The sequence below is a fragment of the Podarcis erhardii genome (assembly GCF_964252035.2).
Source record: "Podarcis erhardii genome assembly, chromosome: 2".
In the NCBI taxonomy this organism is placed as follows: Eukaryota; Metazoa; Chordata; class Lepidosauria; order Squamata; family Lacertidae; genus Podarcis; species Podarcis erhardii.
The window spans coordinates 110,263,468-110,288,801 of NC_138498.1; the positions used below are offsets into that span (position 1 = coordinate 110,263,468).

The 25,334-nt window shown below is 46.3% G+C and overlaps 4 long non-coding RNA genes across 4 annotated transcripts in view; 3 read left to right on the top strand and 1 right to left on the bottom strand.

Moving 5' to 3' along the window:
• Window positions 1-25,334, top strand: part of LOC309337342 — an 86,770-nt gene that overhangs the window by 34,593 nt on the left and 26,843 nt on the right. The window lies entirely within an intron of this gene.
• On the top strand, window positions 189-3,681 carry LOC309335846. Its single transcript, XR_014153770.1, has 3 exons — window positions 189-327; window positions 1,659-1,775; window positions 3,192-3,681. It is a non-coding gene; the product is annotated as an uncharacterized lncRNA (long non-coding RNA).
• LOC309337343 lies at window positions 7,328-11,074 on the top strand. Its single transcript, XR_014154178.1, has 3 exons — window positions 7,328-7,591; window positions 8,568-8,687; window positions 10,705-11,074. It is a non-coding gene; the product is annotated as an uncharacterized lncRNA (long non-coding RNA).
• On the bottom strand, window positions 19,125-23,840 carry LOC309334824. The gene is made up of 3 exons (XR_014153287.1): window positions 23,781-23,840; window positions 21,024-21,143; window positions 19,125-19,282 (listed from the first exon to the last, which is right to left on the bottom strand). It is a non-coding gene; the product is annotated as an uncharacterized lncRNA (long non-coding RNA).

The following is a 25,334-nucleotide window of genomic DNA, read 5'->3' on the forward strand; positions in this document are numbered from 1 at the left end:
AGCCCTGCAGATGGTGGGAGGCTTTCAAGTCCACCCCCAGAGCTTTCATGTCCAGCAGGATTAGATAATCGGAGGAACCAAAATGGTCCCATCTGACCTTATATAGCCATTATTGGTCAGACTGTTCCTTACTTTGAATAACTTCTTCCTGGGGGGAGCTTGTGCTGTTACATGCTTTCCAAGATCCCTCCAGAAGGGCCGAAGAAGAAGTCAACTTCACTCTCTTTGTTCCAGAAAGCCATCCCATGGGGTGCAGATCTTGGGGGCCATGGGTGGCTCTTACTTGGCTTTGGGCAGCCTGTGTTTTCTTTGGGCTCAGCCCAGGAGGTAAGCCCCACCTGCAAGAGGAAGATTCACATGTATTTTAACTTTATACTTTATATACTTTAACAGTCACAAATCCCAATCTGCTTTTTTGAACTGGAAATGAAGGAGGGATGTGTAAGGTCATATTCTAAAGAATAGCTTGGAGAGAAGACTGTATGCAGTGCGCACATATGTTTATTTTATTGATTAGTTAAATCATCTACATCTTTCTTGGAAGGAGGTGTGAGGTCATATTCTAAATGATAATCATAGTAACTTAGAGGAAATGTGTGCAGCACATGCATATGTTTATTTTATTGATTATTTACACTTCTAAACTTCTCTTCCTTCCAAGAGAGCCAAGGGCGATGTACCGTTTTTATTTTACTATGAAGGCACAAGATGCATGTCATAAATGAAAGATAACAACAGTGAACACATTATACAATATATGTGAAACTCACTCTCACAAATACCAGAGGGGGGGGGGGAGGTAAAAAACCTTTGGACGGTTAAGTCCAGTCAAAGGCGACTGGGGTTGGAGGGAGCTGGCCGAGGGAGCTGGCGTTTGTCCACAGACAGCTTTCCGGGTCGTGTGGCCAGCAGGACCAAACCGCTTCTGGCACAAGGGGACGCCATGATGAGTGCCAGAGCACACTGAAATGCCATTTACAAATACCTGCACCCTAACCTCAGTTAGTAAAAGATAGGTCTGGGAAAGGCTGTGAAGAGTCAGTCAGTGAAGACAAAACTGAGCTGGTTGTATTAATGGTCTTAGAATAAATAGTAGATGCTACAGTGGCATAAAAAATATCAATTTCTCCCCCTCCCCTGCCCACCATTGTCCAATGATCACGTATTTGCCTACATGCATTATTTACTTTGTTTCCAGAGCCTGTTGCTTCCATTTTAATCGCTAGCAATCATTATTTTCAGCATCTTCATCATCACCAGCAGGACCCAGGGCAGGTTACAAGATTTTGAAATTAAAATAGTCAAAGATATCCCAATCTCAGGGATAGGGTGTGCAGTGATGCTCCCACTGTGCTTCTCTCAGATTTTGATCTGCTCTATTTGTCCACCATTAGGGATCCTTTGGGAACTAACACACACACCCCAGGCACAATTCTGCATTGTAGGGGTTGGACTAGATGATCCTTGAGGGACCCTTTCAGCTCTAAAGTTCTTTGATCCTGGTGACTCCCAGCCGCAATGCCTTTTCAAGTACAGCGGATTCCATCATTAATTTAAGTACAATGGGTTTAAATTTTAAAGAGACAGTTTCCCACAGTGAATGTTTCACTCAAGCCCATGTATGTCTGCAAGGAGAGTCAACATTCTCTCTTTCATAGCACATGGAATAACCTGCCGACGGTGCAGAATCGAGGAGCCAGGGTCGCGGTGCTTTCCAGCAACAACATACTGTAGAGTTGATCATGGGGGGTGCTTAGCCGAGAGACAGTATAAAGGTAAGGAGACATTACAGAGTGTTTCTTTCCCATTCGTGTGCGCGTTTGTATACCAGGCCTGCCATACATCTGGATTTTCCTGAACATTGCTGGAATTTCAAAGGCGGAATTGACGTCCCAGGAGAATTTCCGCTTTGTCCTGGATCTTAGGCAAGGCGACACGTACCTGTCCCTGCCCACCACAGGCAATCGTGTACAAAGAGTCTGAGGCCTTGTCTGAAAATGGTTCATGTAGCTGTAAACAACACTGCAGAATGCATTAGTTCTCTAAAAGGTTGAACATTGTGGGTTCTGTTCAAGCAGAGCCGGCCCCGCCATGAGCCGAGCTGAGGCAACTGCCTCAAGCAGTGGGATCTGGCAGGATCCAGGAGTGGCAAATCCTACCGCTATGGTGTGTTTACCTGCTGCTGAGGTAAATAGCCCAGGCCGGATCAGGGGGAGGCTGACAGCAGTGACCGCACACTCAACCACCCTACTTCACCCATTAGAAACTCACTTAACTCACATAATCAGATACAAAAGACACACACAAAAACAAGCAAACAGGAAACAAGTAGGGCAAGGTGCATTGAAACAAAACCAATAATAGTAATGACCAGGAAAGAGGACACCACAGAAAGAAAGAGAGAGGGAGGGAGAGAGGAAAATGAAAGGTAGGGAAGAGGAAGAATGGAAAAATGCAAAGGAAAGAAAAAGAGAGTGGGGAAGTGTGTGTGTGTGTGTGTGTGTGTGTGTGTGTGTAGCAGTTGAAAGTCAGTTGTGCAAGGGATGTTATCTCCGGTCCTTTCAATTCAATACCTTTTTTTAAAGTGCACTGAAGAAAATGTGGCATCAAGGTGATTGATTGCTCGATTATTATTATTATTATCATTATTATTATTATTGTTGTTGTTGTTGTTATCATTATTATTATCATTATTATTATTATTATTATTATTGAGTTTGTATACCACTCTTCGTCTAAAGGTCACAGGGTGGTTCACACTTAACAAACTACAACTTAGCAAACTACTTGAGTGGCAGTGTAGCAGGCCATGCAAGCAGAGACGACAGCTGGGCTCATCCCACTATTTCGAAATCCATATTGAGACTCCAGGAAAAACCCTGGGCCCAATTGACCCTTATCCTCCACAAATGGTCTTATAGAGAAGACTGGTTCTGCTGTATTCTGTCACACCTTCCAAACATTCTGTCACACTCTGGTGTGGCAAACTAGCAAGATTCAAAACAGAACAGCAAAGTATGTATCAGCGGATCTGATTCTCCATTGCTGAAATCACTGGGTGGTCCAACCGAAATGCACTATACACACAGAAATGAGATGGTTCTTACACCAGGTGATCTTGACAGTAGCACAGGTATTAGGAAATACCTAATAAGTAACACAAAGATGCCCTCTTCTCTCCACAATCCCAGATGGCAAGCTGCTGAAAAGAATCAAGAACTGTTATATAAATGGTACTAGATGTGAAACCAATTGGACATCTCCCGAAGATGAAATTGAACACGAGGTACGCTGCTGTACCGACCAAGACTATTGCAACAAAACATTGTAGAGTGTGGGTGATGACAAACATAACAGTTAAGGCTGAAATCCTACCAAGACCTCTTGTGGAACTCAGTAGAATTTCCTTCTGATTAAACATGCATATGATTGCGCTAGATGAAAAATTGCATCCCTACTTCTAATGTGTATCGGCTAGATTTGAAATTTGTTTCTAATAAAAAATAGATAGATGATAGAATATAATTGACAAATCACAGAGCATATTATTGAAAATATTTATCTGTACAAATGGTCAGAATCTTAATATTTATTTAAGACTGTAAAAACACCCTGATGATTGTGTTGTAGCACCACCTAGAAATCCAGTGAAGAACTAAATAAACATGATTTTAAATGCTGGCTGCTGTCTCTGCAAATACACTCAGCTTCAGTGACTCCTTAATTCCAATTGTGCAGCATGTTCAGAGTGGTGAAAAGTTGAGGCTCTTCCTCATTTCACCGAAGGCATGGAGATCCTAATCAGCTTTCATGAATCTGAACGGATTTTCCATGGGTGCCTGTTCCTGCACAAACATTACCAGAGGACCTGGGACTGTAGCCTTGTGTGTATCTGAGCCCTTCTTCATATACAGTATTCCATTGCCATTGTCTATGCATATTTTTTGAACGCACCTATAGATACAGCACCGCAGTTTGCGCCACCTCGTGGTATCCTTAGCACGGGGGTAGGCAACCTAAGGCCCATGGAGCAGATGAGGCCCAATCGCCTTCTCTATCCGGCCCACGGACGGTCTGGGAATCAGCGTGTTTTTACATGAGTAGAATGTCCTTTTATTTAAAATGCATCTCTGGGTTATTTGTGGGGTCTGCCTGGTGTTTTTACATGAGTAGAATGTGTGCTTGTACTTAAAATGCATCTCTGGGTTATTTGTGGGGCACAGGAATTTGTTCATTTCCCCCCCCCAAAAATATATATATATATATATATATATATATATATATATATATATATATATAGAGTCCGGCCCACCACATGGTCTGAGGGACGGTAGACTGGCCCACAGCTGAAAAAGGTTGCTGACCCCTGCCCTAGCAGCTACACAAACACTTCCCTTGGGCGCTTAGAAAAACAAAAACAAACTGCTGCAGCCACTACCATCACCATCTAGCAGCTGCCACCATATTTTTCCTCCACAACGTACCTTTTTCCTGGAGGTGAAAATGAGGATTTGAAAGCTGGCTTATGCAGAGTTTGATTGTTGTTCTGCCTTCACATGTACCCTGGCAGGCAGCAGTTCTTCTAGTGGACACTGCAAAGTGCAATGCATAACCAGCCCACAAACCTTGCTCTTGATTTAGTATCATAGACTTGTAGAGGTGGAAGGGACCCTGTGGGGGGGGGGGAGTCATAGTGCCCAACCCCCTGCAGTGCAGGAATGTCAACTGAAGCATTCATGATGGCCATCAAAACTCTGCTTCAAAACTTCCAAGGAGGAGAGTCCCCAAGCTCCCAAGGGAGACTGCTCCACTGTCCAAGTGCTTTTGTTGTCAGAAAGTTCTGCTGGTGCTTAGCTGGAATCTCCTTTCTTGTAACCTAAAGCCATTGGTTCAAGTTCTATCCTCCGGGGCAGGAGGAAAGAAGCTGGCTCCATTGTCTGTGTGACTTTGTCCGTAGTCCCTCTAGCCGGGGAGCAGGCTGCTTCAGAGAGTACATCCATGTCACAGTATATTAGCAAAGGTTAATAACTAGGGCATCACACCAGATTCAGCTGAGGCCCAAAGCCTGAGAAAGATCAGGTCTATTCAGTGGGATCCAGGCCTTGGGCGACACTTGGGAAGGAATAGCAATGCGCAGGATTCTGCCTTCCCAGCTGGTGAATCAGAGGATCAAATGCTGCACAGTGCTGGTCCACCCACTTAAACTGTATGTTTAAATAGGGTTCTAAATGTTAGAATTCCTCCTCCGTGATTGCAGTCATGGGATTTTTGTCTATCACATGATGGTGTATGTTTTGACTCCACAGAGTGGGAAGTGACGGAGACAGGATGTTTGTGTTACTGTGTTCCGTGAAGTGGGACTATTGTCCTTTGTTTTTTCTCTTTGCTGTCTGATGCTAGAGAGAGAAGGGGCCATGTTGCAGTGCTCCGTGTGTGTTTATATGTAAATAAAGTAGATTAGCCAAAATGATGAGTTGCTGAGGTCTGTTAAGCAAGCTTCGAAGACTCTGCGATCCCTAAGTGTGCCGATGTCTGCTGGCATCGGTCTCTGTGATGTTCGGGCTGAAGAAAGCTTTTGAAGCTCCTGAATGAAAGACCAGGAGGGAGAGAACATGCCAGTCGGGCATGTGTCTCTGCCAGGGTCCTAGTCGAGTGTAGGACGAGCTCCTGACACTAAAACCCCACCAGAAACACTTAGATCTGCCCCTGAACTGCTGGAGACATAGATCCAGGTAGCACCAGGGCAGCACAGGGTGAACTGGCCCAATCCAAGGGCCACAGTTTGAGGGGCGGGGGTCACAGGGCAAGTCACAAACTATTCAACTGTCCCAATTAAATCAGGACATCCTGTTTTGCAGCGCCATGCTCTCATGTGACAGCATGACACTCGGAAACATGCATTTTTTGGTTCCATGCTCTCCTGAATTTCATATGACTTGCACAGTCCAGAAGACGTACATTCAGGTTTTCTGCTGGGACATGTTGGAGGGTTGGAGGGTATGAGATTGTGGGGTCTTAGTACAGTCCTATTGGTAAAATTAAAAGAGCCCTGGTGGATCAGATAAAAGGCTTCCTAGTTTAGCATTTTGTACTCACACTGGCCAGCCTGGTGCCTTTGGGGAGCCCAGAAGTGGGACACGTGATCAACAGCAGAAGACTTAGGTCATTACCAGCCTGGAGGAAGAACTTCCTTATCCCAAGGTAGGATGAAGTGGGCAGAAGGAGATGTACTTTGTTCCTTTTGATATAGCAGATATACCCTTTGCCTTTTAATGCTTTGCGCCTGGAGCAGAACGATAAGGACAAGGGTCAAGACACACTGTTCTTTGAGCTTATGCTAGCATAACATTCCATTTCAGCTTTTGGCACATCCGTTGCTGATTGACATGAACTATTAAATTAATTCAATACAGTACTTTTTCGTGTATAATACGAGGGTTTTTTACTCAAAAAGAAAGTTAAAAATCAGGGGTCGTCTTATACATGGATAGTGCAGAGGGGGGACAGGCGATTTGTTTCAGCCGCAAGCAGCAGCTTTTCGCTGGTGATTGGGTGAGTGATTGGTGTATGCAGCAAAGGCTGCTTAGGATTGGCTGTTGCTATGGCAATTGAGTGGGTGATCAGTGGCTGCGGCAAGGGCTGTTTTTCATTGGCTTCTGCTGCGACAATTGCTGGCTGTTGGCAGCGAGCGGCAGACGATTGGTTGCTTTGGTGATTGGTGATGTGTGTGAGTCTCAGTGTTAGTGAGTGGTGTGAGTGATATTCAGCATCCCCCCCCCCCAAAAAAAGCTGGACAACTCAGGGCAACCCCCCGAAAAAAAACCTCAACAACTTTGGTCAATCCTCCCCAAAAAAATCTCAACTACAGTGGTACCTTGGGTTACATATGCTTCAGGTTTCAGGTTACAGACTCCGCTAACCCAGAAATAGTGTTACAGGTTAAGAACTTTGCTTCAGGATAAGAACAGAAATCGTGCTCTGGTGGCGCGGCAGCAGCAGGAGGCCCCATTTGCTAAAGTGGTGCTTCAGGTTAACAACAGTTTTAGGTTAAGAACGAACCTCTGGAACGAATTAAGTACTTAACCCAAGGTACCACTGTACTCTGGTCCATCTGGTCCATCTCCCCCCAAATTCTTTAATTGTAGTCCCCAAAAATAGAGGGGGCATGTTATACACAGAAAAATACGGTACCTCCAGGACCACCTCTTCAGTCCTTCTCTAGGTGCCTATGGGGTTTGCTGGTCAGCTTCCTGCAGCAGCAGCAGCCCTGCAGTTGGCCAGAGGCTTTCAACTCCGCCCTCAACAACTTTGAGCTCCAGAAGGCCACACGAACAGAGGAGTCTTATAGAGCCACTACCTGTGTGTTCCTTACTTTGCCTAGCTTCTGGCTGGGTGCAACTTGTGCTCTGAGAGGAGCCCTGCCTGAACTGTCCCCCTCCCCCACCCGGAAGGGCCAGAGAAGAAGTCAACTTCACTCTCTTTGTTCCAGAAAGCCATCCCATGGGGTGCAGCATCTTCCCAGGGCCTTGGGGGCCATGGGTGGCTCTTACTTGGCTTTTGGCAAGTGTTTCCTTTGGACTCAGCGCAGGAGGTAAGTCCCACCTGCAAGAGGAAGGTTTGCATGTAGATTACCTGCACTCTCAATTTTTTCAACAGTGACTAATCCCACTCTACTTTCTGAACTGGAAACAAAGGAAGGATGTGTGCCGTCATATTGTAAATGACAATTATAGTAACTTGGAGAGAAAAAATGTGTGCAGCACACACACACATTTATTTTATTGATTAGTTATGCTTCTACATTTCTCGTCCCCCCAGGGGAGCCAAGGGTGATGTACCATTATTACTTGACTATAAAGACACAAGATGCACATTGTGAATGAAAGATAACAACAGCGAACACATTATGCAATATATATATGTATGAAACTCACTGTCACAAATACCTGCAACCTACCGTATTTTTTGCTCTATAAGACTCACTTTTTCCCTCCTAAAAAGTAAGGGGAAAATGTGTGTGCGTTTTATGGTCTTAGATGACCCACGAGGATCCCTTCCGACGCCACAGTTCTGTGATCCTAGTGGCTCTCAGCTGCAATGCCATTCTAGTACAATGGATTCCATCATTAATTTAAGCACAATGGATTAAGATTTTTAAAAGACAGTTTTCCACAGCGAACGTTCCACTAAAGCCCATGTATGCCTGTGTGATGGACAGCAGAGCCAGACCAGAGTCCGGTGGTGGAGTCCCTTGGAAACCCCAGCAGAGTTCTGAAGCCTCTCTCTGATGGACTACGGAGCCAGCTAGCCACAGAGTGGGGAGGAACAGCGCTTTGGGGGGGAGGGAGGGATAAAAGGAGCAGTTTCTGTGTGAGTGGCAGCTCATAACACACAAGTCCGGTTAATTAAAAGGGTTGGTTTATGGGTAAATTGTAGAAATTCATGTAATTGGTGTACCGTGAGAAGGATGCACCATATTTAATTGGGGGCGGTTGGCGGGAGTGCACATTCTTAATGGACTGATTCGCTGCCGTCTGCACAGAGAGTAAAAGTTCTGTGTTTCACAGTGCATGGAATCAACTGCCAAAGATGCGTAATGGAGAAGCCAGGACTGCCATGCTATCCTGCAGATGGAATCTGCTCAGTGGGGGTTGGTGGGGGATGCTTTACTGAGAAAGAGTACAAAGGTAAGGAGAACTTGCAGCGTGCTTCTTTCCTGTGTCTGTGTGTATATGCATCTGTATGTGGTGACACCAATTTATACCTCTGTCCCTGTCCACCACAGGCAGTCATGTGCAAATAGTCCGAGGCTCCAGAGCCGGCCCTGCCATGAGGTGGACTGAGGAAAATTCCTCAAGCAGTGAAATAGAGCAGGACCCAGGAGCAGCAAAATGCCACCACTAGGGTGTTTTTTTGGTGCTGCCGCGGTCTATAGCGTAGGCTGGGTGAGCTTACAGGGGCGGGGCGGGGCAAGGCCAACTGCTGTGTCTGCTATTCGCCGAAGGGCTGTTGTGTGGCACAGCCTCCCCACCAGCAATGTGCTCTTGCACTGCCTCCTTTTTGCAACTTCTCTCCCTCCAGCTGTTGTCTCCCTCTTCCAGACAGTGCGCTGAGGACTGGCTCACTCCTGAAACCCCTGCCCACTCTGCCACTGGGGCGAGAGCAGCAGCCAAGATTTGCTGCTCCTCCTCCTTGCCCTTCTTCTTTAATCCCCAGCTGCCGCCTTCCTGAACTTGGGTGCTGGGCAGCAGGGCCAGGCACCAGGAAGGATCTGCCTTCCCTGGGCGCTAATTTGGGGTCCTGCTATAGAGCGGGAGCCTCCTGCCCCTCCAACAGCAGCAGCAGCAGCTGCCATTGCCACCAGCAACCCAACCTCAGTAGCAACTTTCTTCTCAGTATACATGCATAGGCTCAGATTGTATAGTTGCAATCCTCTACGCCGGTGGTTTTGAATTAGCTAAGTACTGTGGAGCCCCTACTTTCGAAAATGTCAGTATCTCTATGATAGTTTTTGTTATGTTAATGGAATATCCTCCAACATCCCGGTGATGCAAATTGGGATATGGTCTGGTCCCTCAACGCAACTAAAAACCACCTCTATCTTGACAACGGCCCCATCTCCTGTGCAGATATATGCACCCCACTCAGTGACCCCTCGCTTCCCACCGGGTACCTCAGTGGAGGCCTTGCCCCCACTCACACACCCTCTACTCGTTCTCTCCCTGCACCATCCAACTGAGGGGGGAAAGTGTGTGTGTGTGTGTGTGTGTGTGTTGCAGAAGGTATTCAGCTGAAAGGGAATTGTGCAGGGGATGCCATCTGCAACCCGTTCATTTCAATAGCCTTTTTAAGGTTCACTAAAGAAAAAGTAGCAGGAAGGTGAATAATTGCCTTATATTATTAGTATTATTAAATCTGTATGCTGCCCTTCATCTGAAGATGAACAGGGTGGTTCACCCTTGTTGTTTAGTCGTTTAGTCATGTCCGACGCTTCGTGACCACAAACAACAGTTCCCAAGGGGAGTTGTTCTGTGGTTCACCTCAGGCAGAAAAATGTCTTGGGCTGGGGCACTTTGTTGGGAACCCAGCCAAATGGGTGGGGTATAAATATTGTTGTTGTTGTTGTCGTTATCATTATCATTATTATCTAGTGGAATAGGGTGCAAACTACTACGTGTAAACTGATTTGAGCGGCAATACAACAGGCCATGCAAGCAGGAATGACAGCTGGGCTCAGGCAGAACCTGAAAAAGTCCTGGGCCCAACTGACCCTTATGCTCTGCAAATGGTGTTATAAAGAAGGCTGGTTCTGCTGTATTCTGTCACACCTTCCCAACATTCTGTCACACTCTGGTATGGCAAACTAGCAAGATTCAAAACTGAACAGCAAAGTATGTATCAGCAGATCTGACTCTCCATTGCTGAAATCACTGGGTGGTCCATTCCTAATGCACTATATACAAAAAATGTGAGATGGGTCTTACACCAGGTGATGCTGACAGTAGCACAGGTACAGTGGTACCTTGGGTTACAGAGGCTTCAAGTTACAGACTCCGCAGGAGGCCCCATTAGCTAAAGTGGTGCTTCAGATTAAGAACAGTTTCAAATTAAGAACAGACCTCCAGAACGTAACCCGAGGTACCACTGTATTAGGAAATACCTCCTAAGTAACACAAAGATGCCTTCTTCTCTCCACAATCCCAGATGGCAGAGTGGTGAAAATAACCAAGGGCTGTTATGCTGATAATTCCAGATGTGAAACCAAATGGATAAATCATGCAGATAATATTGAACATGAGAAACGCTGCTGTGCCAAAGACAATTGCAATAACAAATGGTAGAGTGTGGGTGAAGACAAACGTAACGGTTAAGGCTGAAATCCTACCAAACCTCTTGTGGATTAAGCACCATGGAACTCAGTAGAATTTCCTTCTGATTAAACATTCATACAATTACTCTAGGTGAAAAATTGCATCCCTTCTTTTTTAATATTGTAAGACACCCTGATGATTGTGTTGTAGCGCCACCTATAAATCCTGTGAAGAACTAAATAAACATGATTTTAAATGCTGGCTGCTGTCTTTGCAAATACACTCAGTTTCAGTGACTCCTTAATTCCCACTGCGCACCATGTTCAGAGTGGTGAAAAGTTGAGGCTCGTCCTCATTTCACTGGAGGCACGGAGCTCCTAATCAGCTTTCATGAATCTGAATGGATGGTCTCGGCGGCCGCCCCCAGTCACCAGTCTAGCTGCCGCATTCTGGATTAGTTGTAGTTTCCGAGTCACCTTCAAAGGTAGCCCCACGTAGAGTGCATTGCAGTAGTCCAAGCGGGAGATAACCAGAGCATGCACCACTCTGGCGAGACAGTCCGCAGGCAGATAGGGTCTCAGCCTACGTACCAGATGGAGCTGGTAAACAGCTGCCCTGGACACAGATTTGACCTGTGCCTCCATGGACAGCTGTGAGTCCAAAATGACTCCCAGGCTGCGCACCTGGTCCTTCAGGGGCACAGTTACCCCATTCAGGACCAGGGAATCCTCCACACCTGCCCGCTTCCTGTCCCCCAAAAATAGTACTTCTGTCTTGTCAGGATTCAACCTCAATCTGTTGGCCGCCATCCATCCTCCAACCGCTTCCAGACACTCACACAGGACCTTCACCGCCTTCACTGGTTCTGATTTAAAAGAGAGGTAGAGCTGGGTATCATCCGCATACTGATGGTCAGGGGTCCCTTTACCACCTTTATCCAAGAGGCACCCAGCGGTTATTGCAATAGAGCAGAGCTCAACTTAACACGATTGTTGTAGCCGAACCACCAGAGGAAGTCTGCCACAAGGAGAATCTCATGGCACATTTTCCACAATGGGGAACAGTAAAGTTCTGCCCTTGCATACATTGTGTTAGTGAAGGTGCCTGGGCCTCTTTTTTATTTTTATTTTTTAATGGAGAGCCTCTTTGCCCCTCGTCTCATATGTCCTGAGATATATGGCGGACAAACACAGGGAGCCAGATTCGATTCAGTTCACATTTGCAGGTGAACGTCTCTAATTCAGACTTTCCTAAGCAAAGTATGAACTGAAGTGCAGCCTTTCTTCAAAATGTACACTTCAGATTTTGCAAGGGGGTTGCCCAGCTAAATCATGTACAAATATGGAGACTTCCAGGTTAGCGCCATCGGCAATGGCGGCGTTCCTCTGACTGAGAGGAACCCGCTCCGTGGAATTCAGGTCGTGCCGCCGTGGCGAAGGTTGAGACCCTTTAGAAATCCCAGGCGGATGAAGCCTGGGAACGTGGGATTCGGCTGACACCAGGAGCGCCCCCACCCACCCACAGGGAAACCCCTTTTCGGGGGTTCCGAAGTGACGTGGGGTGAGCGGCGCGGTGTTTTGAATCGACCGCTATTTTTACGGAGTGAAGCCGCACAGCCGTTGCCGGAGAGCGCTGACTTTTTCTTGTGGGCAATTGGATTTCAAACAACAACCCGTGAGTAGAATGGAAATTGGATTTTTAAAGTATTTTTAAATTGGCACCGATCGGGGAAGGTCTAAACAGGAAGTCCGCCTCCCCTTTCTGTAAATAAACTGAAGCAAAGAACCTGTTAACTAAGGTCGTGGAGAGTCTTATGTAAAGGATTTAAATTCCATTGATTGAAACCACCATCAAAATGCTTTTTGGAAGCAGGGGAGCCTGCAGGAGAAGGTTAAAATTCGGGAATTGAAGCGCCACTTCCCTAAACCCGGGAGTGGTCTGTGAGAGCCCGCTGACGGTGAATAGATAAATTTGACAGCTGTCAAGTTAGCTGTCAAGATACAAAAGAAGGACTTTGTTTCTACTGTCCGTTTTTGTTACAACCTTACGCTTAAAAAGAAGGAAGGAACTGTTACAATTTAACGTATGGGACCTTTGGGTCTGTGCTGGAAGGAGTGAAAAGGAACTTGAATCCCTCTAGAGGGAGCTTTGGGATATTGTCGGAAGGAAGCAGCTGGGAAATTGCTCTTAAAGATAAAAGCCTTGAGAAACTAGTTTTTGACCTTGGACTGTTTAAGGATGGCGGTCGGGAAGGAAATCGAGTGTGAACTGAACAGGACATTTTATCTCTTGGGAAAGCTGCAAGACCAGATAAATGTTATGGCTACTAATGTTGTAATCTTGGGAACAAAAGTGGGTATTAGTAAAGAACTTGACAAGAACTCGGCACAGGAACCTCTTCCAACTGAACAAATTGAAAAATTTGAGAAGGAGAATCATGTTGTGATTAAAGTGATGAAAAGGGGAGCCGTAACCCTACAGAGGCAAACGGTGGACTACAATTTGAGGCCTTACATGATGGCAACTAGGAGAAGCAAATTTTTGGAGATGGAAGCCTGGATTGGTCTGGAAAATGAAAGATGGAGAGATCACCCTATGTGGGGATCAAATGACCTTTGGGATACAAATCTGAGCCAGGTGGAGGCTGGAGCTTCGGGGGCCTTTGGATTTGAAAGGAGTGTGAAACAAGATTTGGAATATCCTATAGGCCCTATTTTTAACTATGGAAGTTTGGCAGGAAGGAATATGGTTACCGTTGGGTTGGAGCTTCCCCGAGATCTGGTTTTCAACACCAAAGATTATCAAAAAGACCGGCAGAGGGGACATGAAAGAGATTTAAGAGCCTCGGACTTAAGATCTCCAGGTTGATGGTTTTTCGAGATTGATGGAACTATTGCCAGGGGCCAAAACCAGTGAGGGGATCTGGTGGAAGAAAATTGGGAATTTAAAGTGTATATAATATAATTTGTTTTTTCTTTTCTTTTAATGAGAGATGGGGAAATCGTGGAATGGAATCTTTTTTGACCCTAGGGGAAACGTCTTAAGAGTAAGTACAGATATATAAGTTTTAATGAGATATAAGATTAAATAAAGTAAAAGTGGATGGTTATTTGGTGAAAGAAAGAATGGAAAATTATAGTATATTAAGATAAGATATAAGGATAAAAATAAGATGAAGGATTTGCTGAAATATCTATATGAATTAGAATACAAAGAGGGGAATTATAGTATGCTAAGTTAAATTATTAGGATAAAAACAAAGCTGGAAGGATTTGCTGGAATATCTAATTGAATTAGAATACAAAAATGGGAGGCGTGAGGAAGTCAAGGAAATAAGTGAATGTAAGTAAGTGAGTTAAAGGTTTGACTTGTTTTTTACTTCTTTTTTCTGTTTTTTGATGATTTTTTTCTTTTTTTCTTTTTATATGTACTGTTTCTTCTGTTTTTTCTTCGATTGTTTTCTTTTTATATATTTTTTTCCTGTAACCTTTAAAATCTTAATAAAAATTCATTAAAAAAAATCACGTACAAATATGCATATACAGTGGTACCTCGGGTTACATACGCTGCAGGTTACAGACGCTTCAGGTTACAGACTCCGCTAACCCAGAAATAGTATCTCGGGTTAAGAACTCTGCTTCAGGATGAGAACAGAAATAGTGCTCCGACAGCGCGGCGGCAGCGGGAGGCCCCATTAGCTAAAGTGGTGCTTCAGGTTAAGAACAGTTTCAGGTTAACAAATTAAATACGTAACCAGAGGTACCACTGTACTATAGTACAGGGGTCAGCAACCTAAGGCCCATGGGCCGGAAGCAACCCATGGAGGTCATTTAACCAGCCCACGAGCCAGCCCCGAACCAAGCCACCAGCACAGCATGTCGCGGGGACTCACTTCCGCAGCGCTGGAAATCGCATCTGCGCAGATGCAGATGCAGAAAATCATGTCTGCGCACATGCAGATGCTGAAAATCGCGGGCGCGCCCAGCTCATGGAAGGAACTCTGTGGGACTGATCTAGCCCAGGCAAGATAAACCTTGCTGACCCCTGCTATAGTATGTATAAAAATGCACACATTAGTGAAGGTAACATACAAAGTGTTTCATATTAAGGGAAGTTGTGCATATTAAGCAGAACTGCAAACGAAGAAAGGTGTGTTTTAGGAGAAATTGGCTACAAATGCTGATTCATTTTCAATTGAACTATTTTTTTACCTTTTAATCCACTGACTGATGTGGAAATGTGGAGAACTGAACTTCAGAATGGAGAAAGGAGAAACTGAGAGGAATCAAAATTGGCAGGTACGCCCCCTCCCGAATGCAGAAAAAATATGGGTCAGCCACTGTTGGATCCAGACAGTGGCACATATATTATTTAATAGATTTAATAGATGTGATAACACAAAGATGCCCTCTTCTCTCCACAATTCCAGGTCAGCAATTGGTGAAAAAAGTGAAGGACTGTTATACAGATGCTTACAGATGTGGAACCGAATGGGTATTTCCTTACATTCATTTGCAAATTACAGTCGACTGCTGCGACAATGAAGACATTTGCAATGAAGGTTCTTAGTGTGCGGGTGACATATGGCTAGGGCTGCAACCCTAGCCACACCGACTGTAGAATAAACTCCACTGAACATAGTGAGATCTCCTTCTGAGTAAACATGTTTATGATTCCGCCAGATGAAATGTTGCATCGTTGAGCATGGTTCCTCCTTACATGCTTTTATTGTATTGGCTAGATTTGAAACTAGATATATATATATATGTGGAAAGAAATGGGCAAATTACAGAACATGTTATTGAAAATATTGATCTATTTATATTATGTTTTATTGGTTTTCCAAATTAATACAAATCAGTCCCAATTATTTAAATTTAATACAATTTATTTTAAAAATTAGGTTTCCCGCTCCTGTTGCAAACATATACCCATTACTTCATTCTTCTTTAATCTCCTCTTCATCCTACTCTTGATGTTAGCCCATTCTCACAACTGACCTTTCTAATTCCCTTACTCAGTACCTCTGCTACATTTCAAAAATATAAAATCCATTTCACGTGTGTAGTCTTCATAAATGCTTCCCCAGACCTGGTGTGTTGAGATAGATCATTGCCATCCTCCTTTGTTCAGTTCTCTGCAATGTTTGCAAAGTCACACTCAATTCCTTTGAGATCATGTTCACCAGCTTGTGTGAAGGCTGCAGCTATAAATAACTCCCCAACGAGGTGACCTCTCTCTTTCATTAAGTTCCACTCTGGGATTCTTCCTCAGCACAAAGTTTAAAAAGGCGGAGCCTTTTCACAAATGCAATCTTTTGCCAAATTTAATTAACATCTTCTTACTCTTAACAGCTCTTTCATACTCCTGGTCCAGTCCAAAGATAATTTAAATAAACCTCAGCCTAGGGGAGAGAGCATAATAAAAACATTGTTAAATCCTTTGTTGAACATAAATCAAATGCCTCCCCCTTTCTCTTTCCCTTGGTTTCAGACAGAATAGCATAGCTATGACTACACGTGGCTCACTCATTTTGCAGAGGAGGTCAAGAAAGAAACCATTTGGAAACCTTATGAAAGCAGACAGTGTCTTGTCCCCCCTTTATTAATTTATAAAACAGCTGGTTATACTGAATGGTCAACATACCTCATTCCTTCCCAGAACACTGCAGCAGCCAACAGCAGTCCTACTCCAGAGTAAAGCCTCGGATCTGGGCACATAACCTCGATGTCGGCATCTGGGGGTCGATAGGCCAGCTGGCTTGGCCCCAGCTGGACCGTCTCCCTGTCAACCTTTGCCGTGGAGATTCATTGACCTCTGGCTCTGACGTAAATTAGCGACTCAAGCATGAGCACTTTACTTAGCAGAGTAAACTGCACAACAGAAGAGGCTTGAGGCTGTAGATACATACTAAAACTACGAATTTGTTTTACATAAATCAGGACAAAGAAACATATCATCTCTCCTTGCCGTCTTCCCGGAGAGAGACTCAAAACAAAAGCAATACACAGAGCAGAAGTTCCGCTCACAGGACCCAGCAAACTGTGCTGGAAAGTAAACAGACATGTGACATGCAACAATCCCATGTCTGCAACCAAAGGTGGAATGGAATCTCCCAACAGTTTAGGCAGTGCCGTGCCCTGCCCTCCTAAGAATGACATCACCGCCCCTTACCAGGATGGTGCAAGGGTGATGGTAAGGTTGGGTCACACTGTGATTGGTTCTGCTGGTGCATCCTTACTACTGGCTCTTGCACATCCTAGCATCATCTCAACAAGCAGCGGTGATGCTGCTCTCAGGAAGGTGGCAGTGTAGGACCACCGTACTGTGCCAGTTTCTCTTGCTGGTACCGGTATGAAGGTAAAGACTAGAAACAGGGGCTGCTGTGCAGCTCTCTGTGGTGTTAGCAGCTATGGATGTAAGAAGGGCTCTGTTTTCCATCATACCCTGCAGGCATCACCTGCAGCTCTGTTTCTATTCTGCTGCAGTTCGTCTTCTGCCAAAACCAATGTTATCCATTTTTCTGTCCGCCATGGCAAAATTTAAAAACTTGCCCAATTTATGTAATTAATGAGTTTTTTTCTAAACATCCTTTTCTTTCCCAGTTTCTGATCTCATTCAAGAAAGTGGCTGGATTTAAACATAAGTATCTGCAACAAGTCTTACAAGCTTCCCATACACTTCTCTTTCTTTATGTTGATGTGGTGAAATAATCCTGTTTCATTTCTGATGTGATGCATCTTAGACTTTATTTCTCTTGCACTGCAACGTTGTTTAGCTTCCTTGATTTTTATGCCCACCCCCACCCCAGAAACTGTGGGAATGTTAAGGAGAGTAGGAAAAGATACGGTATATTGAATCAGTATTATCCTTACTTCAGTCCTGCTAGTGAGTGATGTAACAGAGCAGATTTCCCTCAATATAGCAGGAAGCTTGTTTGCAGATTCGTTTGAATCTCTTTAATAATAATAATAATAATTTAGTTAAGTAATACAATCTGGCTTGCCCAGGTGGCTTATTCCTGGTGTCCCCTTTTATCCCTCTTAAAAGAATAAAGACACAAGTGTCTTTCCTTAAAAGTAACAAGTTTACTCACATTTTAGTTCACAATTTGATCCCTGAAAGGCAGCCTTTGCCTCATAGTTACATAACAATCTGTGAGTTCATCTCACATGAAGATTGAGCTCAGGTGCTGCTGACTGAGAGCCAGCAGACAGCAAAATTACATTAAGAGAACAAAATGGCCACAGGAGAGCAGCAGGGCAGCAAGAGAGGAGAGCAAGAGAGAGAAAATGGCTGTGTGACTCGGCTCGTTTATGGAGTCCGCCAGGGCCATGCCCATCTCCCAGGTCACATGCAGGGGGAGAATGCTCCAGACCAGTGAAACAGGAAGTTACACTGACTGGAGTAACATTCCCCCTGCCTGTGCCCACTCTGGGGAAATAAGGAATGTTGTATTTGACTGTTCCAATGGATTACATCCCACAGAAACTAAGAAAGTTAAACTATGGTTTACTGCAAGAAAAATAATTGCTTCCGCTAGATAGCTGCAATTCTGTAAAAAGTTAAGTATGAGCTTTTTAAACGTTATCACCAGTCATGAGGGTGCTTACACACCATACACTGAAAGCACAATTTAACACAGAGACACCAAAGAAGCCTCAGAATTTTCTGGAACAATATGAGAGCCAAAGCACGGCCACCTTTCAAAATTCAGACTTGCCCAATTTTTGCAGTGCAGTTCTCCAACCAAACCATGTTTACCAAAATACATATATTAGGCGAAAGTGTGATTAGAAATGAACACATTAGTGAAAATAACGTACAAAGTTCAAATATATTTGAGTAAATTCTTTCCAAAATGTGTACAATTAAGCAAAACTGCATGCAAAGGTGTGTGTTATTCAGGAGGAGTTCGCACAAAAATGCTGATAGATTTCTAGGAGGGTGTGAAAAGTGAATAAATCTGCAAATTGCTGCAGAAGTGTGGAGAACTAAATTTAAGATTGGGAAGGTGAGAAGCTGAGTACCCAAACTGACAAATCTCCCATCCCTATCAGCAAGGTCCAAGTCTAATTAATCTCTACGAGGGTGTGAGAGAGAGGGAGAAATGGGGACAAGAAGGAACAGAAAGAGAAATTTAATGCTTACAGGCAAAGCTCATTGGCAAAGCTCATTGGCAAAGCTCAGTCTCACCCCCACTCCCAATCTGAGCATGCTCACACACTTTCACAGAGCATGCTGCTGTTTCAACTGAAAATATCTAAGGATGCTGCATTTCCAAGGGAACCACACTTCGGATTTTGCCTGAGTTTTCTTTAAGCACTAGTGGAGATAACTCATCGAGTGGTTGCACATATCACGCTTGCAGCAAACAGTTTTTATAGAGGTTCCTTTTTGGCCTCTCGTGCTATGCATGCAGTCCCTGTGACTGTTGGTGCAGCCTTCCAACCGGTAACTCACTTTTTTACCTGCAAAAAGATTGGGAAGGTGAGTAAAAGGAGAGAAGCAAGAACAGATGGGATTACAGAAGAAGAAGAAGAGTTTGGATTTGATATCCCGCTTTATCACTAGCCGAAGGAGTCTTAAAGCGGCCAACATTCTCCTTTCCCTTCCTCCCCCACAACAAACACTCTGTGAGGTGAGTGGGGCTGAGAGACTTCAGAGAAGTGTGACTGGCCCAAGGTCACCCAGCAGCTGCATGTGGAGGAGCAGAGACGCGAACCTAGTTCACCAGATTATGAGTCCACCGCATTTAACCACTACACCACACTGGCTCACCGGGTTCTCTCTAAGGCTGCAAACGTAAGCTTTGCGCCTCTCTCCCTAAGCCGAGCAGAAGCTCCCTGGGGTTTGGCAAGGGGTGCTAGGCCTCTGACAGGATGCTGGAGCCTTCTGCCTCCTTCCCAAAGCCGGGTAGGCTGTGGGAAGGTGCAGTCACGAAGGAACCCTCTCTGGCACCCAGGGCAGGATGCCGAGGGGGCGGGATGAACCGCCCGGTGGCGTGTGCACCGGGCATGTGGCATCCTGTACAGACTGTGCACACGTGGTAGTCCGTACAGTCACCATGCGAGTGGCAGCCCATACAGATGCCGCATGTGAGTGGCAATCCATACAGATGCCACACGAGTGGCATCCCATATGGACTGTGTACACACAGCATACCATACGGACTGCACACGCAAGGCAGCCCATACTGTCGCTGTGTGAGTGGCAGCCCGTATGGACGCCCCACACGCAGCGCCCATACTGACTGAGCATGCACCCTCGTCCACTCTACAGCTGGGGGGAGGCAGTGGGCCATCTTGTCACACACACCCCAGGGTGGCACCCGGGGCAAACTGCCCCCTCTGCCCCCCTTTCATACACCCCTGAGAAGGTGGTAGGAGGACTCTTGGACCCCATCTGAGCATCCCACCGCCCTGCACCACCCCCCCTAATCTGGGCAGAAGCTTCCCAGGCTTTGGGAAGGAGGCACCAGGTTTTCATACTTTAATAGACCAATTCCACGGGAACATTTAGGAAGCTACTGCCCCTAGTCCACTGTCTTGCACATCACTGCTTTAAATGAGGATCAGGCAAATTCGTAGAGGAGAGGGCTATTGGTGGCTCTTCTGGACTGATCCAGCCTGCGTGCATGGCAAACATTTGAAGCACATTATTTCCCCAAAGATTCTGAGGTCCTGCAGTTCAGGATGCTGGGAACTGTAGCTCTGTGAGGGGCATACTAAATTTCCCAGGGTTGTTTGCGGGGAGAGATGTGCTTTCAATGCTGCCCAGGAGGGAATATGTGTGATCTATCCAGACTACGGGAGAGTTCTCTCTGTCCTTTTTCCCTATCTACATATCTTTTTCTCCCTTCTTCTCCAGCCGTTCCGTTCTCCTTCCCACCTGCTTTTCCCGTTTTATTTTTCAAACAAAACATTCTGTGCCTGTTGAGTCTGCTCTGTCCTTCCAGCCTTCTTTGATTTTTCTCTTTATTTCTTTAAAAATTATTTATTACATTTGTGGGCGGTGGGGGGAATTCTCAAGGTCGTTTTGCTGTTGTTGTTCTGCAAAACTTAGGACACGCCTCGCCCCACCCCAGGTCTGCCAATTCCTCCCTCTTGTACACAGATACTATGTTTAGCTACAAAAGCATGGAAATCGCTCTAACAGTTCAGAAAAAGCATATAACATTGCTCATGGCCACCCGACATGAGTTCAACTTACCCTCATAGAAAGTGATAGAAATACACTGTTCATTAGGCCTTGGGAAACATACGTTTACTTTGAGTTCGCAGCCGAAATCAGGGATATCCCGCATACAGTAGCGGCACTTCAGGCTGTAGGCTGCAATGGCAAAATGTTGGAAATGGCATTCAAAACAGTATGACCCCCTACCCTCCAACATATCTCCAATGAAAATAGGGATGTCCTATTCTACTGTTGTTGTTGTTGCTGCTGCTGCTGCTGTTGTATTTATACCCCACGCATCTTACTGGGTTGCCCAGCCACTGCGGGCAGCTTCCAACATACCGTATTTTTCGCCCTATAAGACGCACTTTTTCCCCTCCAAAAATGAAGGGGAAATGTGTGTGCGTCCTATGGGGCGAATGCAGGCTCCTTGGCTTCAGCAATAGCAACGCGAAGCCTCCGGAGCCTGCGCTCCGGAGGCTTTGCGTTGCTTCCGCTGAAGCCAGGAGAGTCTGCTCTGAGGCTGGCGGCGGGGGAAAGCAGCGCTTCCCCCATCGCCATCCCCATAGGATGGGGGGCAGCGGGGAGGCGCGCGACGCCTTCCCGCTACTCTCCAACCTGGCTTTGAGGCTGGCAGTGGGGGAAAGCAGTGCTTCCCCCATCGCCAGCCCCAGAGGAAGGGGGGGCACAATCTGGGTCGAAAAGCCTGTAGGAGCCGCGCAGCCGTTAAAGAGCGCGCCGCTCTTGGGGGCTTTTCCCCAAGGAGGGAAAAGGGACGGACTGGCCGAGTCCGTCCCTTCTCCCTCCTGTGGGCTTTTGCGGGAGATGGGGGTATTCCCCAACCTCCCGCAAAAGCAGGCAAAAGCCGCGTGCTCTTTAAAGGGGCTGCGCGGCTTCTGCTGGCTTTTCTACGAGGTGGGGGAATCCCCCACCTCATAGAAAAGCCCGCAGGAGCCGTGCAGCCCCTTCAAAGAGCACGCCGCTCTTGGGGGCTTTTCCCCGAGGAGGGAGAAGGGACGGACTGGCCGTTTCAGTCCCTTCTCCCTCCTGGTCGAAAAGCCCGCAGGAGTCACGCACGGCTCCTGTGGGCTTTTGTGGGAGGTGGGGCAATTCCGCCACCTCCCGCAAAAGCAGGAAGAAGGTATTGGAGTAGCGCACAGGCTGCGTGCAGCCTGTCCACTGCTCCCAGAGCTGCTGGGGGGGGAATCATATTTTTTCCCTTGATTTCCCCCCCCCCTGAAAACTAGGTGCGTCCTATGGGCCGGTGCGTCCTATAGGGCGGTGTTCCCCAACCTTGGGCCTCCAGCTGTTTTTGGACTACAACTCCCATTATCCCTCGCTAGCAAGACCACTGGTCAAGGATGATGGGAGTTGTAGTCCAAAAACAGCTGGAGGCCCAAGGTTGGGGAACACTGCTATAGGGCGAAAAATACAGTATATAAAAACATAATAAAACAGTAAACATAAAAAACCTTCCCTATACAGGGTTGCCTTTAGATGTCTTCTAGAGGTTGTATAGTTACTTATCTCCTTGGCTTGGGCCAAACCCTCCAGCATTTCTCCAATGAAAATAGGGACGTCATAAGGGAAAGCAGGAAAATATTCTGGGATCAAATCAGAAAATGGGATGGCTTCTGTAACTCTGGGAAAATAGGGACACTTGGAAGGTCTGTGATTTTCACTGAAGACAATCGTAGGGTTGTAGGCTTCTAGATGGGAGGCCTACTGCTAACATTTTGATTATTTATTTGGATGGCTCAGTTATTCCATACGCAGCTGCATAGTCCGCATCCTTGCTTAACGCTACATGTGAATAACAGCACGGGCGTGCAGCTCAAATATTTGTGTTAGTACTGTTACTAACCAGATCGTACATTTGTTGAATGGGCCATGTGAACACCCCGTACGAAATGAATCTACGTGTGTACAACTAGATGCTTGTAAGGCAAGGATCGGGACAATGCAAGTGTTGCTGCTGCCCTGCCCCTGCGCAAAATGGCTCCCAGGGCAAAATAACCAGTCCCCAGGGACTGGGCAGAGGAGGAATGGTGGAGACCGCCTCCCCAGCCTGACCCTTCCAGAGAAGAGGAAGACGGTTCAGAATTACAAAAGGGGTTTGAGGGAGATCACAGCTCAGAGGCAGATGAGGGGGAAAGCTGGGAAATAATGGGAGAGGAGAAGGAGGCAGAGCTGGAGCAGCTGGCTGACATGCTATCACTAGAAAGCATTCCAGGCCCACCATCTCCCAGAACCCGGCAAGCCTTGAAAGTAGGTGAGCAAAGAGCTCAAAGGCAGAGGGCACTTGTCAGCACCCATAGGGATGACGAATGAGGAAGTGGGAGAGATGGGGAGAGGGTGGAGTCACTCGGGACAACGCCATTATCCAAGAGGCTGGGTTCTGTAGCCTCTCTGTGTAAATACCGAATAAAAAGCAGACGGTAAGAACATTCCTTGTCTTTGTACGTTCCGGGGCAACCAGCAGTGGGAGTCGCTGGCAACAGCCCGACAATAACACAGGGGGGACCAGAGCATTCACCTTACAACCCTACAAGCGGTAGGTGGTAGGCAAAAGAGAAGGTGTCATGGAACCCATGGTGCAGAAGGCACCAAGACTAGGGGAATGAGACAGAGAGTGCTGTGGGACTGGGCATAGGGGCAGGGTTGATCTGATTTCAGGTGTGCTTGGAAACCAGTTAAGCCCTATCCCAGTTTTGAGGGACATGGCTTGTTTTATTTAGTCTGATTCAGCCCAGGTGGGAGTGGGGAGTTTGCCGATTGCGATTTGGAACATACCTGAGAGGGCAAGGCAAAGCAGAACACAGGCTGTGAAGGAGAAACCCCTCATCATGCTGGTCTTCCAGGCTAGATCTCTGGCAGGCAAGACGCTGTGGTGAAGAAAAGGGAGGGTATAAAGGTAGTAAAGTAAAAAAAGAAATAATTAACATGTGTGCTCCAGATGCAGGAACGATGACTCCACCCTAGTACCTAGCCAAGGGGTGGAGGAGGGTTTCATTACTGGCTTAGCATGGCTGCTTCGACTTTTGGGGATTCAGTCTTCTCCTGGATACTTGCATGTGTATACCCACAGGAAGAGGCCCCCAGGAGTGCATTAAGGCCAACCGCATTAAGACCAGTGGTGTAGCATTGGGGGCCCCACTGGGAAGTTTGCCCTGGGCGCAAAATTGCTACAGTCACAAAATTTCAACACCTGGTGCTGCCTCAATACACTTGCATGCTTCCACTGCTGGGCTCCGTTGAAAACTGCTTCTCCATGCGAACCAGGAAGTGACCTCTCCAGACAATGGAACGACTCTTCTTCTCTTATCTCTGCAGCTGCTATCTCCTGAGTAATGCAGAAAGTGCATGTGTACTCTGTCTGTTTCCCTCCCTCCCACCCACTCACCTGCGCAGCCCCGAGGGCTGGCAATGCATGCTACGCCACTGGTTAAGACAAAGGAAGCTGCATCTTCAAAGTCTATGCCTATACCGACCCATGGGGCTACCCCTGGTTTTCTCCTACTGCAAAATGAATTATACCATGCTTCCTTTCCATCAAGCTGCGGTGATGACCCCTACTTGGAGGCTGCTCCTTAGCCATGAAATACGGCCATCCCAGAAGCGGACAGGCAGTCATTATTTACCCTTTTATTTATTTCAGAATATTTGTAAGCTGCTGTCTACACTTTCTGGTGGTGGCTCTCTGAGGTTTCAGGCAAGGAGGCTTTCCCAGCCCTGTCTGTAGATGCTGGACGTTGTGATTGGGACCTTCTACATGCAAGGCGAAGGGACACGGGTGGCACTGTGGGTTAAACCACAGAGCCTAGGACTTGCCAATTAGAAGGTCTGTGGTTCGAACCCCCGTGACGGGGTGAGCTCCCGATGCTCGGTCCCTGCTCCTGCCAACCTAGCAGTTCAAAAGCACGTCAAAGTGCAAGTAGATAAATAGGTACCGCTCCGGTGGGAAGGTAAACAGCGTTTCTGTGCGCTGCTCTGGTTTGCCAGAAGTGCCTTAGTCATGCTGGCCACATGACCCGGAAACTGTCCGCCAGCTCCCTCGGCCAATAAAGCGAGATGAGCGCCGCAACCTGGACCTAATGGTCAGAGGTCCCTTTACCTTACATGCAAGGCAGATGTTCCACCACTGAGCTATGGCTCTTCCCTTAGAATCTTAGCAGTGTGTTACAACAATAAAAGTGCATTTATTATTATTATTATTATTATTATTATTATTATTATTATTACTCCTACTATTACTGCAAGTCTGCTCAGACATATAGTTTAGATACCTGCACTGGTTTTTTAAGTTTTGCTGAGGCTAATGTGTGTTTTAATGACCCCCCTTTTAAT